The 13,751-nt window shown below is 37.2% G+C and overlaps 2 long non-coding RNA genes across 2 annotated transcripts; one reads left to right on the plus strand and one right to left on the minus strand.

Annotated features, from left to right (window-relative positions):
* Positions 1 to 1,019: 1,019 nt before the first annotated feature.
* LOC148781742 (uncharacterized) lies at positions 1,020 to 1,785 on the minus strand. Its single transcript, XR_016058279.1, has 2 exons — positions 1,320 to 1,785; positions 1,020 to 1,230 (listed from the first exon to the last, which is right to left on the minus strand). It is a non-coding gene; the product is annotated as an uncharacterized LOC148781742 (long non-coding RNA).
* A 919-nt stretch (positions 1,786 to 2,704) lies between these two features.
* On the plus strand, positions 2,705 to 4,328 carry LOC148781743 (uncharacterized). Its single transcript, XR_016058280.1, has 2 exons — positions 2,705 to 3,502; positions 3,615 to 4,328. It is a non-coding gene; the product is annotated as an uncharacterized LOC148781743 (long non-coding RNA).
* The last annotated feature ends 9,423 nt before the right edge of the window (positions 4,329 to 13,751 follow it).

Genomic DNA, 13,751 nt, shown 5'->3' on the forward strand with positions numbered 1-13,751 from the left:
ACTAGATTTCAGTGCCTTTATTTTATAATAGCTCACTTTTTTACATAAATTACACTGAGGCCACCCCAACCTTGTAGTCTTTTTCTTTAGAATTGCCCACCTGTTTAACATTTCCAATATCGAACACGTCGAAAATTTGACAAAGTGTTCGGCATTTCTATTAGAAGAGGTCTATCCGGTAGTACCACTGCTAAACAGCCACATTTAGTGTTTTTGATACCTCACATGCGATTTCTATTAGAAGGGGCCTATCCGGTACTACCAACACTGAATAGCCACTAAAAAACATTTAGTGTTTACGATACCAGACATATCAATTTCTTATCATGACCTAATATAAATAATTATTATTATTTAAGTTATAACTTATTTTATTTATTGATATTAGTATTTGAAAGCGTTTTATTTTTCAATAGATTGGTTTTATCTTTTATTAGATATTTTTCATTACTAATTTTTTATTTATAAATTTCTATTATATATCTCTCCTATTGTAGGTTTCTAGACTACCGTTCTATCATTATATATATATATATTATATTCTAATTCTAAAATTAGAAAAAATAAAAATAAATAAAATGGAATTAAAAATTGAATTAAATATTTATATCTGTTAACTATTTCAAAATAGAAAAATATTCTATTATGCCTAATATTTTTTTAAGAAATTTTATTGAAAAATAAAATAGATACAAATACAAATAACAATAAATAACATATAAATAAATAAAATTATTTGCATTACATAACAATAAATAATAATAATAATAATTTAAATAATAATATTTATTTATAATAAGTCAGGTATATCAAGTTACTACTTGACATTAGAAATATTAAACATTAGATTTTTTCGGTGTTACAAATATTGGACATTAAAAATATTGAACATTAGATTTATTCGGTGTTACAAATATTGAACAAGTCGTGAGTAAGAATATTTTTAGTTGAGCTATCTGGTATTAGAAACACCGATGTTGGTAGTAATAGAGATGGTCAAATATTTGTAAAATTTCCCCTTATCCAGTGTTGAAAATATTAGATAAACAAATAATTCTTACAAAAATAAGCCACGAGGTGGGTCGGTTTCTGCATAATTTTTGAAAAAATGTGACCCATTCTCTAATAAAACCGTTGAAACAAGTCACTGAGTCTTTTCCGTTTAATGTATGTGCTCCTTATTTATTCAGGAACACCACCCACCCCATTGCGTCCTCTACGTCATGGAGACTGCAACCAAACAAGACCGAAATCCACTGAACAAATCAGCATAGCCTGCGAGGAGGGATTTATTCATGAGAGAGGGAGAGAGTGCTTACATGAAGGGATGGAGCAGCGCTGCTGAGAGATGCGACAGATACGTGGGAGTTGCTTGGCGCGTTGTTTGATCAACTCCAGCTGCTCTCCCTGCCCTCCTCTTTACATGACACTCTTAGCCATCTCCCTTATCTTCTCGCACCTGCACTCCTCCCTTATGTTTTGCAGTTCCTCGCAGCACCTTACCGGAATTTCCCTCGTCCCTTTCTGGATGAAGCGCCTGCATTCGTCGAGGCTCACCGTCTCCTGTCTGCACTGCTCCCTCTCTGCCTCCCTCGAACTCCCTCCCTTATTGTTCCCAAACAGCTCCTCCTCAGTGGTGGTGGTCACAGTCGTCCTATAAATCTACGCCTCCGCCACCACTGCCACACACACCATCAAGGCCAGGGCTGCTGCCCATCCAACTCGCATGGCTGCCATTGCTCTCTCTCTCTCTCTCTCTCAAAGTATTCTGAGAAGACGATGGTGATGTAGGGTTTGGTGCGTTGGGTATTTTATAGTGAGAGTGAGGGTGGTGGAAGTGAACAGGTGCCTGTCATTGCTTTTTGCCTCCTTCCACGTTGATCACTCAATTAACTCCACCCGGTGAGAGCAGTTTCATTGCTGCCATGCAGTGAAGCTTTACTAATTTATATTAGTATTACACCGTAGGTATCCCAGGCCGAGCAGAAGAGACCCTAGATAATAGAAAAAAATAAGAAAATTCAGGCCAAATCGGGTCAGTACTGTATAGCTCTAGCGTAGCCCTCGGGCCACATCATTTGGTGGGCTAGGCTCAGGCCACATTCGTCCCCATAGGTTCCAATATCAGTAGACCAAGCATAATATATCATGGGAGTAGACCCAAGGAGATCATGAGGAAGTTAAATGCAAGGTAGTGAGATCCTTGTATTTAACTTCTTTACCATCGAGGAGCTGTCATATCACTACTTTGCAAAGCAGCTCCTCGATGTTGCAGTTAGCAAAGTATAAATTCATTCATTTGATATTTTAAGCAAATTTTTAAGACATACCTATGTTAGATGACTGGATGGATCGGCGAGGGAAGCAATGAGTGAAGTTCCTCATCTGCTGCCTTTAAAGAAGGCTCTTCCACTTTACTGTAGATATTTATCACAAGAAAAAGACGTGAACGTTCCTATTTGAGAAGCTTGATAAGATAATACTGGATATGGGAGAAGATAAAATTGTGCAGCCACAAAAGTTATTTGAAGGCAAAGAAACTACTAAAGGAAAAGAGAAAGGACTTAGTTTAGACCCCTGAGTTGCACACTACATAGATGTCATGTTGGAGTGGAAAATTGAAGTAGGTAATTATTTGTATTAAGAAGGTGAAAGAGGTCACGAAATTTATATACAATAACCCCATCATCCTTTTTTTAATTGGATCGCATTCATCTGGCCTGCTATCACAAGGTTTAGGCAGATGGTGGAATGATAGGATTGGCTCTCATCATATCTTAGGTCAAGCGGCTATAAGGGAGGTTTAAGACATCATCGGTAGCTGTCCATTTTGGATTAGATGCAGCAATGGTGGCTCACCATACCACCAGTTAAGGCACTCAAGTTGGTTGATTATGATATTAAGTCCGCCATGGGATTCCTCTATGAGACATTAAACCAAGTAAAACAGGCCACTACGGAAACCTGCAGCTCCATCATACAAAGGTTTGGGATATTATCGACAATAAATTCAAAAGCCAATTGCATTGCCCTATACATGCAGCAAGTTATTATAAATTTAAAGTTCAAATTTATGTTTTCATATTAAATTATTACTTCTATTCATGTATTTATGTTTATGTTAATATTATATTTAAGCTTCTTTAATCTGGAAATTAGCAAAATTTTGATTAGAGACAATGCCTCGAGACCGTGGCCGTTGTGAAGTACTGCAATGAGAAACTTGAGGCCAATGAAGGGACAGAAAGACCAAAAAAGGCACAAGGTGAGATCTAATAAACTTCATGACTTGCTATTTCATGATAGAAGTAATATAAGTATGTTGCATTTGTTGGTTTTTTTATCAAACGATTAGTCTTTTGTCTTCGTCCGTACCAATTGTAATGTGGGAGTTGTATAGACTTCAAACCTCCCACCTATAAAAGATCGCAGACAAGGTCTTAAAGCAAGCCTGTTTGACCTCAAGATCCGATAGGAGCACAAGGACCAAAAGAGACATGAGGTGAGCTCTAATGAACATCATGAATTTCTATTTCATGACATAAGTGATATATGTATGTTGTATTTGTTGGTTTTTCATCAAATGATTATTCTTTGATCTTATTTTGTACCAGTTCTATGGTGGTAGTGTATGGACTTTGAACCTCTCACGGCATAAAAGATTGCAATCAAGGTCTTAAATCAAATTTGTTCCACCTCAGTGATATGAGGAAAAAATTCCAATGGATTCCTATTTCAAAGAGGAATAGTTTGAAGATAGTATTACACAACCTAGTGTATGTCCACTATAATCTCAATTTGAAGAAGAGCCAGCTCATGAGGGAGGCCGGTGATTATAACCAATCAACCATGACTATATATTTCAAGATGACCTTGCAGAAGAATGGGTGGTGCATCGGGAACAACTAGTAGTGAAAAGAGGTCATGAAAGAAGAGGTTGTAAACCTAGATGACGATGTGAAAGCTTTGGGAACCATAAAAAAAGACGTGCATATGTAGAAAGACGTGTAGGAGGAACAGGTGGAGGAGTCGAGGGGGTACATGGTTGCAGGAGCACAAATGAGGGGAAGGACCGAGGTGGTGGATTACCATACAAGAGAGAGAGAGAGATAGTATAGCCCAGTAAGTGCGCCATCATCATCTATTAGCCAGGCTGCAGAAGAGCATAGCGAGGGAGAGTCCCATGGCTAGGGTAGGGGAGTATGAGAGCTGGATAAATCATCTTGGTGAGTGCAGCTTAGGGACCAATTTGACTAAGGTTCTCATCTTGTAAGGGGGATAGCTAGGATAGGGATTGCTCCCTCACTCTCAAAAGATTTTTTGGCCAAGCCTCCAAACGTGACGCTAAGACCCAAGAATACCTTAAGCGCCATCGACACTCTTTTTTTTCAACTACTTATTTTATTTTATTGAATTTAGTTAACATACGTAAGATGAAATATTACAAAATTTTATAAAATTTTATATTTTATATATTATATAAATTATGTATTTTATGAGCTTCACTAAGTGATATGCATATATTATTCTATGATCCGCAACAACCTTATTCTAATTTGTTGGTTGGAAGTCTGTACATCGAGATCTCGAAGGTTTATTTGAGAAGAACTTCGGAATTTATTTGGAAAACTAATGATATTACTGATATTTACAATCCTGAGTTAGTATAAATTAATAATTTTATTCTTAGTTATTAATTACTGATATTTACAATTTCAGAGGTATTTTGGTCAGTTTATTTTTTGTGAATTATTTTTTTTATATTTTTATTAGATGTGTCTCACTAAGATTTGCATACGCTCCAAATTGCAAATCATTCCGATTAGTAGAAAAAAAAAAAATGAAACATTACCGGACAATCGTAACCATGTGATGAACTTTGGATGGTGATGAAGATAGGCGAAATCACTGTTCATTTTCACCTATAGGCATTGAGAATACTTTTCCTATATATATATATATATATATATATATATAACAATCCCTCAAAATACAAAGGTTCAAGTTAGAAGGGACTGTGATACATGTATTTATCAAAACAATCATTACTTTTTCAATAAAAAATTATTTAAATAGGTAACTTTACCATTAAGCAATGACAAATTTGAAATATTCACAAAAGTACAATGGCATTTTGGAAGTTAGTGTCTTAGAACTTTATTTGTAGAGTGTCCTTATCATTTAGTGAAAATTTCAATTTTACCCCTTATAGAGATGACAAAAATACCCTTTTTAAAACTTAACTATGCTCAATTATATATATATATATATATATATATAGGAAAACACTGTGCAATGCCTATAGGCAAAAATGAATAGTGATTTCGCCTACCCTCATCACCGTCCAAGGTTCATCGCGCAGTCACGATTGTCCGATAATGTTTCAATTTTCATTTTTTTTTCTACAGATCAGAATAACCTAAAATTTGGAACATGTATTCATAAAAAATAGACGAATCTACGAAAAATATCAAAAACATATTTTACTTGAAAAAATTGACTAAAATACCCCCAAAACATTTCGGTGGTATTTTGGTCAATTTAGTTTTCACGAATTATTTTTTTTTATGTTTTTATTAGGTGTGTCTTACTAAAATGTATACATGCTCCAAATTTTAGGTCATTCTGATTTGTAGAAAAAAAATGAAAAATAAAACACTACCAGACAATCGTGACCGTGAGATGAACCATGATTTCGTCTACCCTTATCACCGTCCAAAGTTTATCGCCCGGTCACGATTGTCTGATAGTGTTTCATTTTTCATTTTTTTTCTACAAATCAAAGTGACCTGAAATTTAAAACGTGTATAATCATTCGAACATACTTGGATTCACTATAGTCACTCGTCTCAACCAATTGCCAAGAACCTTCGCCAAGGCAATTTCCAAAACATTGGTGCTTAATATCATAGGCAAAAGTGCTGCCCAAGATGATATCCCAAAAGTTGTCGAGAACGTTAATATTAAAGGCCTAAATGACCTAATTGCTCATGTCTTGAGGGTCCAGTACTGCGGCCCAAAACGTCAGTACAACCTCGACACATCCATAAAACTATAACAAATAGCTATAACATACATATAAGCCATAAATGAACTTTCGAATACAGTAAATTGAAATTAAAAGAACAAAAAATGTAAAACTCAAAAACAATTTTATACAAGAAAAGTGAAATTATATTCAATTATTTTATACAAAGCAATTGATAAAGCACTTGATGATTTAACATATGAAAATTTTACTCCAATAAAGTTAATTTAGATTTTAATATAATTTTAATATAAATTATATTTAAATTTTATGAATATGATAATAATGGATATACATATATCTAAGATATGTGCAAGCATATGTATGAGAAAATATTTTTTAACAAACTCTCTTTCTTTTTATCTAATGTGAGAACATTTAATTATTTTGACTTTTCAACTTGTAATAATGCAATGTTATTTTTGTTAGTGCGTTCGTAATAAGGGAAGTGACCTTGTGAGACCCTTTCACACCCATGTGTGTAGGACCTCAAAGGATCACTATTAAATTTGGCACAGATCTTCAGAAAAGTCAAGTCCCATACCTATGTGATAACGTGTTTAGATATCTGTACCAAATTTAATGCTGATCAATCGGGATCTTACACACGAGTATGGGAGGGTCTCATAGGATCATTACTCTTGTAATAAATGAAATATTCTTTTTACTACTACATTGTACATTATCTAAAGGGTGTGGTTTGTATAGGGCTGAGGCCCCAAACAATCACAATAAGATGCACATATAAATGGGAAAGGTTTCTATACTTCTCTTAGAGCATAGAAGATCTATGTTTCCCCAGTCCTCCAATATTGATCAAGAGAGTCATCCACCGTTTGATCTTAGATCCGACGTATTAATGTATTATATTTTTAGTTTTTTTTTTATACAAATTGTATGAATATGAAATTTGGTACGTGGTATCTTCTCATTTGGGTGCATCTATAAATAAAAAAATAGTTTTTCGATAAAATATAATGACCAAAATACCCCTTAAAACTTTCATAGTTATTTTAGTCATTTTATTTTATTGAAAATAATTTTTTTATATTTTTTGCTTGTGCGAGTTTAGTAGAGGATTGGATGTCCAAATTTTGGTGTCAAAAAAGTTTATAGAAAAAAACTAAAAATAAAATAGTGTAGAGACGTGACATTGTGATTGGGGCAATCTTGGCCCTCCATTCAGAATGGGCGGTTGGATAAGAGTAAGTATATAAGTTTTTTGCTGTAGGGGAAGCATAGAAAGCATGCCCCCTATAAATAATATCGGAATATGTCTTTCAGTACTGAAAATCTTTATGATGGCTTGAAACTTTATTTTCATATGTCTAAGAAACTGTTACGAAATGTTAGTACAATAAATATACATGAATTGGCCCACGTTTTACATATGGACCAAATGTCTACAGTGCTGCATATCGACACGAATACACGGCACCAAAGATGGTTGAGAGAGTTTTTCACCTCTTTTGGAGTGAAGCTTGCCCTTTCCAAGGGAAACCTTCTAACGGGGGCCTCAAGCTCTGATATTATTATTGCATGGAACAAGTGTGCTTCCTCAAATTTCTTTGTTGGGGTGGTCACTCATGGCCTTTCTTTTCTTCTATGGACTGCCAACAGTCGGCCCGGTCCGCCCGTGGCCTTAGACCAACCCAACGCAAATCGGACGGTAGAGGTGCGGGTCCTATTGAGCTCAAACCAGACTAGGCCTAATAAACATTAGAGACAGAAGGGTGTTTATTTATTTATTGTGAACCATTAAATGCATCCGAAGTTCCAATCTTCATTGACTTTGATTCACATAAAGTTCCTTTATGAAATTCATGCGTAAATCTTGCTTTAGACTAAGTTCGATTTAGATGACATGACATCTTAATTGGCACGCTATAATTTTTCCAATCTATATTGCCTGAGGTTGATCGAGCGTCCAAACACAATAAATTCCTTTATTTATTGAGAGAATGTAATGGGAGAATGGGTTGGATTTTTTTGAGAATGTGATGTGAGAAAAGAAGAGTAATATTTTTTAAGAAAAATATTTCATTGATTTTCCTCCATTTTATCTTTGTCTCATCTTTGTCTCACTTGCTCCGGGGATTCTTGAAGAGATTGTTTGTATTTGTTACTTTGGTTTGTGCCCATCTTAGAAGCCTTGATATACCGAATCTGAATCCATTGGCATCTATAGGGGGAACCTCAAGCAACAAAGGTTCACAAACTTGGGGTATAGATGGGGCTGGGGTTGTTCATCTTTTAGGGTAAGAAGATAGGGAGGAAAGCTCCGTTTTTTATCTTCTTCTCCTTACTCTGCAATTGGGTTTTGAATCTGTGCTCCGTTAATGGTGCCATAGATGCACGGGATGAAGTAAGGCGCGCCACAAAAGTCTATTTTAAAAGGTTGTTTCTGTGTAAGTTTGCAGCAAACAATTTATAGATAGTATGCAGCAGAAGCTTGATGGAACTTGTTGCAAAGGGTTTGACGGCAAAAGCTTGATGGAACTTGTTGCAAATAGATTAGTGGAACTCCCAAATTTTCAACAAACAGCTCGCAAAGAGTTTGAAGGCAAAATCTTAATTTTTTGGTAGTAGGCTGGATGGAGGAGTCCAAGGTTTCTGATGGGGATGGTGATGCTAAAGGTGGAGCTGGCACTACTTTGGTCAGTATTAGGTATGATCATTCAGGAGGCATTCTTTCAGAGGCACAGTTTCAGGTGGTGGGATCTTTCTCTCCGCCTTCAACGGATATTTTCGGTCATTCTGACTGGGCTAGAAGGAGTTGGAAATTGTCGTATGCTCCAAAGGTTATAGTTATGGGGGACAACAAGATCATCTTTCTCCTTCTCTTGAAGATGGACTTTGTTGAGGCTTTGAAGAATCGTTTTGTGCATATTAGAGGGAAATTGTTATCCCTTGACCCTTGGAGGCCGGATTCTCATCAATCGTACCTACGAAAATGTAGTTTGTGGATCAGACTATTGGGTGTTCCTGCCCATGCTTGGTCGTTACAAACCTTTCGTAAACTCGCTAGCAAATGTGGTGAGTTATGTGATATTGACAAGTCTGCTTTCACTGGGGCTGATCTTAGATCTGTAAGAGTTCGCATCTGGAAATTGGAAGGTGCAGACATCCCTAAATTATTGACCTTGCAAGTGGGTCAAGAATTTTTCTCCATTTTTGTTATGCAAGAAACTGTTGAGAGAGGCTCTTTTCAGTCAGGACTGCAGAAAGTTGACAATGACCCTAATGGAAAATCTAGGTGCAAGGAGGTCGTACACTGTCGTAAGCTTAGGCAAGAAAATTGGAATTCCGCCCAGCAGTGGGTAGGTCCTCGCAATTTTGGTAAGTCACAGATAAAATTTCAAATTTTAAAAATTCATAAGCATTGGGTGCTTGTGGGGCTTTTTACGAATAATACAGCGGGCTTAGAGTAATCCGTTATTGACCATGCTATGGGACCAACAAAGGTGACTGAGGGTCCATCAAAGATACGTTAGCAAGTTTCTATGGAAGTTTCTAAAAAGGATGAAGGTGTAGGTTTGGGAGTTTTATCGAGCCACCTAAACGAGCAGTTTTCCTTGAGATGGGCGCAATCACGGTGGTTAGACACCTGGAGCTCCTTGACATTGCTAAGAGTGTCGGCGATCGGTTCATGGAGGTGAAGGTGTTCCTTCAACATCTCATCCCTTAAGTTCAAAGAAGGTGTTCCTTCAACATCTCAAATCTTTGGCTTCACAATGGGAGACGCAGAAGAAGGTGATAGTTATCCAGCTGATACTTGCGATTCTGGCCACCACGTATCCTTTGTGGCATCGACGCGGGGTAAGGAAGACCTAAGCTATGAAGAGGTTGCCTTTGCGATCCTCTGTTGGTCAATCCACTAGCTTAGCTGGTTATAGATGATGTTGAACCAATTGCTATGGCGGAGGATGGTGATGTTGAAACTCTGTGTTGAACTTCCCAGTGAATGCGGTTATGCCTCAGGAAGAAGGGCAGGAGTTGGTGTCCATTATGGAGGTAGTGGACGTGGCCCCACTCTCTGTGATTTGTGAGGAACGTCCCCTACTTCTTTATCTCTCTAAGACTGTGTCTGGTTCAGTGCCTGAGGAGAATCAAGACGGTGAGCCGCATGGGATAGATTCGACTTCTGTAGTGGATGGTAGGGTTGATCAAGCAGAGAAGTTAGTGGGGACGATAGTGCGTGACAGTGGCATGGACTTCGATTTATCCATTGGGGTAGTTTTTAGTGATATCATAGGGAAAATCAGGGTTGGAAAATTGGCTTCCACTGGCGGTAAAAATCAGAAGTCCAATTCCTTGATTCCTGGTGGAGATGCTGAGACACTTACCCTTGTTAAGGAGAAGCGTACAAAGAAGAAAAAAGGTAAAAGCCTTGTTAATGGTACTCGCTCATCTATTAGATTGTTAGCGAAAGGGAAGCGTGATACGACTGCTGGAGTGGTGACCAGAGAGGCTCAAATTAATGATATCGCCACCACTTCTTCTTCCTCGGTGGATGATGCTGATGATGTGACCATGAAAGAGGCGATGTTGTTCGAACAAGTCTACTTTGGACCAAGGGAGGATGGTTCAGGTTCTTTGCATTCCAAATCTCTTTCATATTATTACTTTCTTGGAAAGTAAGGAGTCTGGGTGACCCCTAAAAAAGACTTTTTATTTTTTGACAGTAAGTATAAACCTATTTCTCTTATTTTGCAAGAAACCAAACCTCCAACCCCTACTCTTTTTGGGGACATGGAGCAGTAGAATTTGTGGGCGTTGATTCAGTGAGTCAGTCTGGTGGTATTTGGTTGATATGGAACCCAACGGTTTTGCTTTCTTTTTGTGTTGTCAAAAAAGATTTTTTATTGTTGTTGGCTTTGTGGGTTCTGAAGCTGAGTTTCAATGGGGTCTGATGAATGTCTATGGTCCACATAGTTCTGCTTAGAAATTTTGTTTTATAGAGAAAATGACTGAAGTCATTTCTCAATTTCTTTATCTTATTTGTATTGGGGTGGATTTTAATTTTATCCGTTGACCGGATGAATGCTTTGCTGGGGGAGTGATTACTTCGTCAATGCGTCTATTTAATAGATTCATTGAGTTGCATGCCTTCATTGACCTTCCAATTATTGGGGTGAAATTCACTTAGTTTAATGGGAGTGCGACTTTTCTATCCATGTCTAAACTAGATAGGTTCTTGGTTTCCCTTGAATGGTCTGAATTTTTCCCTGTAGCCTCTGTTAAAGCACTCCCCATGCTCTCTTCGAACCATACGCCGATTTTGTTAACCTCTAAGGTTTTTTTGGGAGGTACTAAACCTTTTCATTTTGAAATTGGATGGTTAAAGGAAAACGATATTCTAGACTTTAGTGGGAGAATACAATTGTCAGCGGGTCTCTTGATTTTCAACTCCATAAGAAACTGCTCAATCTTAACCATAAGTTTATGGATTGGAAAAAAGAGAAATGCTATTCAATAAAAAGGAAAGTTGATGAAGTGTTGCTTTCTATTGAGACCACAGATCAAGTAATACAGCAAACATGATCTTAGACTATAAAGATGGCTGGGGAGAGAAGTGCCAAGTTGAATGAGTTACAAGAGCTTAGGAGGGTGGAAGAGGAGTATTGGAAACAGAGGTCTAGGGTCAAATGGCTGAAAGAGGGGGATATGAATACAAAATTTTTTCATGCTATTGCAAATGCCAGAAGTCGTCAAAATGATATTTCTGGTCTGATGGGTGATGATGTTAACGCGGATGATGGTGAGGGTATGAGTCATGCTATTATTAACCACTTTCAATGTACTTTTACCTCGGAAGTAAGTTTTACCCCTAGACTGAGCCGAGTAGGCTTCAAAGTTTTACCGCCTCACTTGAGTTCTATCCTGGATAGAGATGTTTCTTTGGAAGAGTTAAAAAATGCAGTTTTCGCTTTAACTAGTGACAAGGCACCTAGTCCTGATGGCTTCCCTCTAATCTTTTTTCACCAATTTTAGAATTTGATTAGTTCTAAGCTATTGGAAATGACCAAGAGATTCTTGCGAAGTGGAAACCTTTTTAAAGGAGTTAACTCTACTTTTATTGCCTTGATCCCAAAAAGTTCTATGATTGCTGCATTGCAGGATATTAGACCAATTAACCTTCTTATGAGGCTATACAAAATTGTGGCTAAGGTCTTGGCTGAGCGACTAAAGGAGGTTTTACCTGTTATCATTTCTGGCCAGCAATCGGCTTTTAGTAAGGACAGAATGATATCTGATAGAGTTCTGATTGCACATGAATGCATTCACTCTGTGATCCTTGATGAGAGTCCAAGGGTGGTTATTAAATTGGATATGAAGAAGGCTTATGATAGGGTGGAATGACATGTTTTGTTAGAATTATGAAAAATATGGTTTTAGTGAAAAGTGGCAGCAGTGGATTTTGGGTTGTTTGTCTTCAGCTCAATTTTCAATTCTTTATAAAGGGAGCTCGATGGGATTTTTTAAGGCCACCCGAGGACTACGTCAAGGGGATCCTCTCTCCGTTTTCCCTTTTACTATATATGCGGAATACTTCAGTTTGATGCTTACCAATGTAATGAGGAATTGTCAGTTTGCCGGCTTTCAAATGCCCTAAGGGGGACCGTGTGTTTCACACTTATAATATGCTGATGATACCCTTCGTTTTTGTGAAGCACAGCAGGTGCATGCTGCAAATATTGCTATTTTTTTAAAGTGTTGTGAAGTTGCATTGGGTTTAAAGGTTAATTTTGAAAAAATTGGTATGGTGGATGCAAATTGCCCTGATGCGAATATTTCCTCTTTTGCACAAGAGTTTGGTTGTAAGATTGAATTTTTCCCTATTATATACTTGGGTATGCCAATTTCAGATGGTCATCTCCCTTTTGCAATTTAGGATAAAATTTTGCAAGATATCCAAGTTAAGCTCTATTTGTGGAAATTTAAGTATTTATCTTTTGGAGGGAGGATTACGCCCATTAAAGCTTATATGTCAAACTTGCCTATTTATCAAATGTCTATTATACAAATCCCTGCTTCGATAGCAAAGAAAATAGAAACTATGGTGATGAACTTTTTGTGGGGGTCCTTTGTGGAGAAGAAGAAGTTCCATCTCCTTCACTGGGATAGAGTGTGTACGCCTAAAAAGGAAGGAGGGCTTGGGATTAGGAAAATCAAATGGGTTAATCAAGCTATGCTCTGTAAATGGTGGTGGAGATGTCTTACTCTTAAATACCACCTTTAGTACGAAGTGATTGCTTCAAAGTATAGAATGGATAGGTGTGGTATGTAGGGGGGGGTATAGGAATCGAGTAAGGGGCATGTCAGCCAGCTGGAGAGTTATTCATTCGTGTAAAGGCTTTATACATCTTGATATTCGGTGGTGTGTAGGTAATGACTGCAATATCTCCTTTTGGCATTATAAATGGTTGGGAGACTGCCCATTGAAATTAAGTTTTCTTTGATTTATCATTTGATGGCTAATCGAAAAGCCACTATTGTTGAGTTTTGAGTTTTTTGTTCGCAGGGGTAGGAATGTTAACTAGAATATTACTCTACCTTATAATAGGGTTTCTTATTTGGTTTTCTCTCAGTTTGCTGATCTTCATAGACTATTGAAGGATGTTTATATCCCACACAATGCTTCTGATGAGGTAGTTTGGGAGATCGACAAAAATGAGATTTATTCAGCTAAATCCATATATCATTTACTCTACCATGATAG

This window comes from Amborella trichopoda, chromosome 6 (assembly GCF_054954075.1).
Source record: "Amborella trichopoda isolate Santa Cruz 75 chromosome 6, AtrichopodaSantaCruz75HAP2 v2.0, whole genome shotgun sequence".
Taxonomy (NCBI): Eukaryota; Viridiplantae; Streptophyta; class Magnoliopsida; order Amborellales; family Amborellaceae; genus Amborella; species Amborella trichopoda.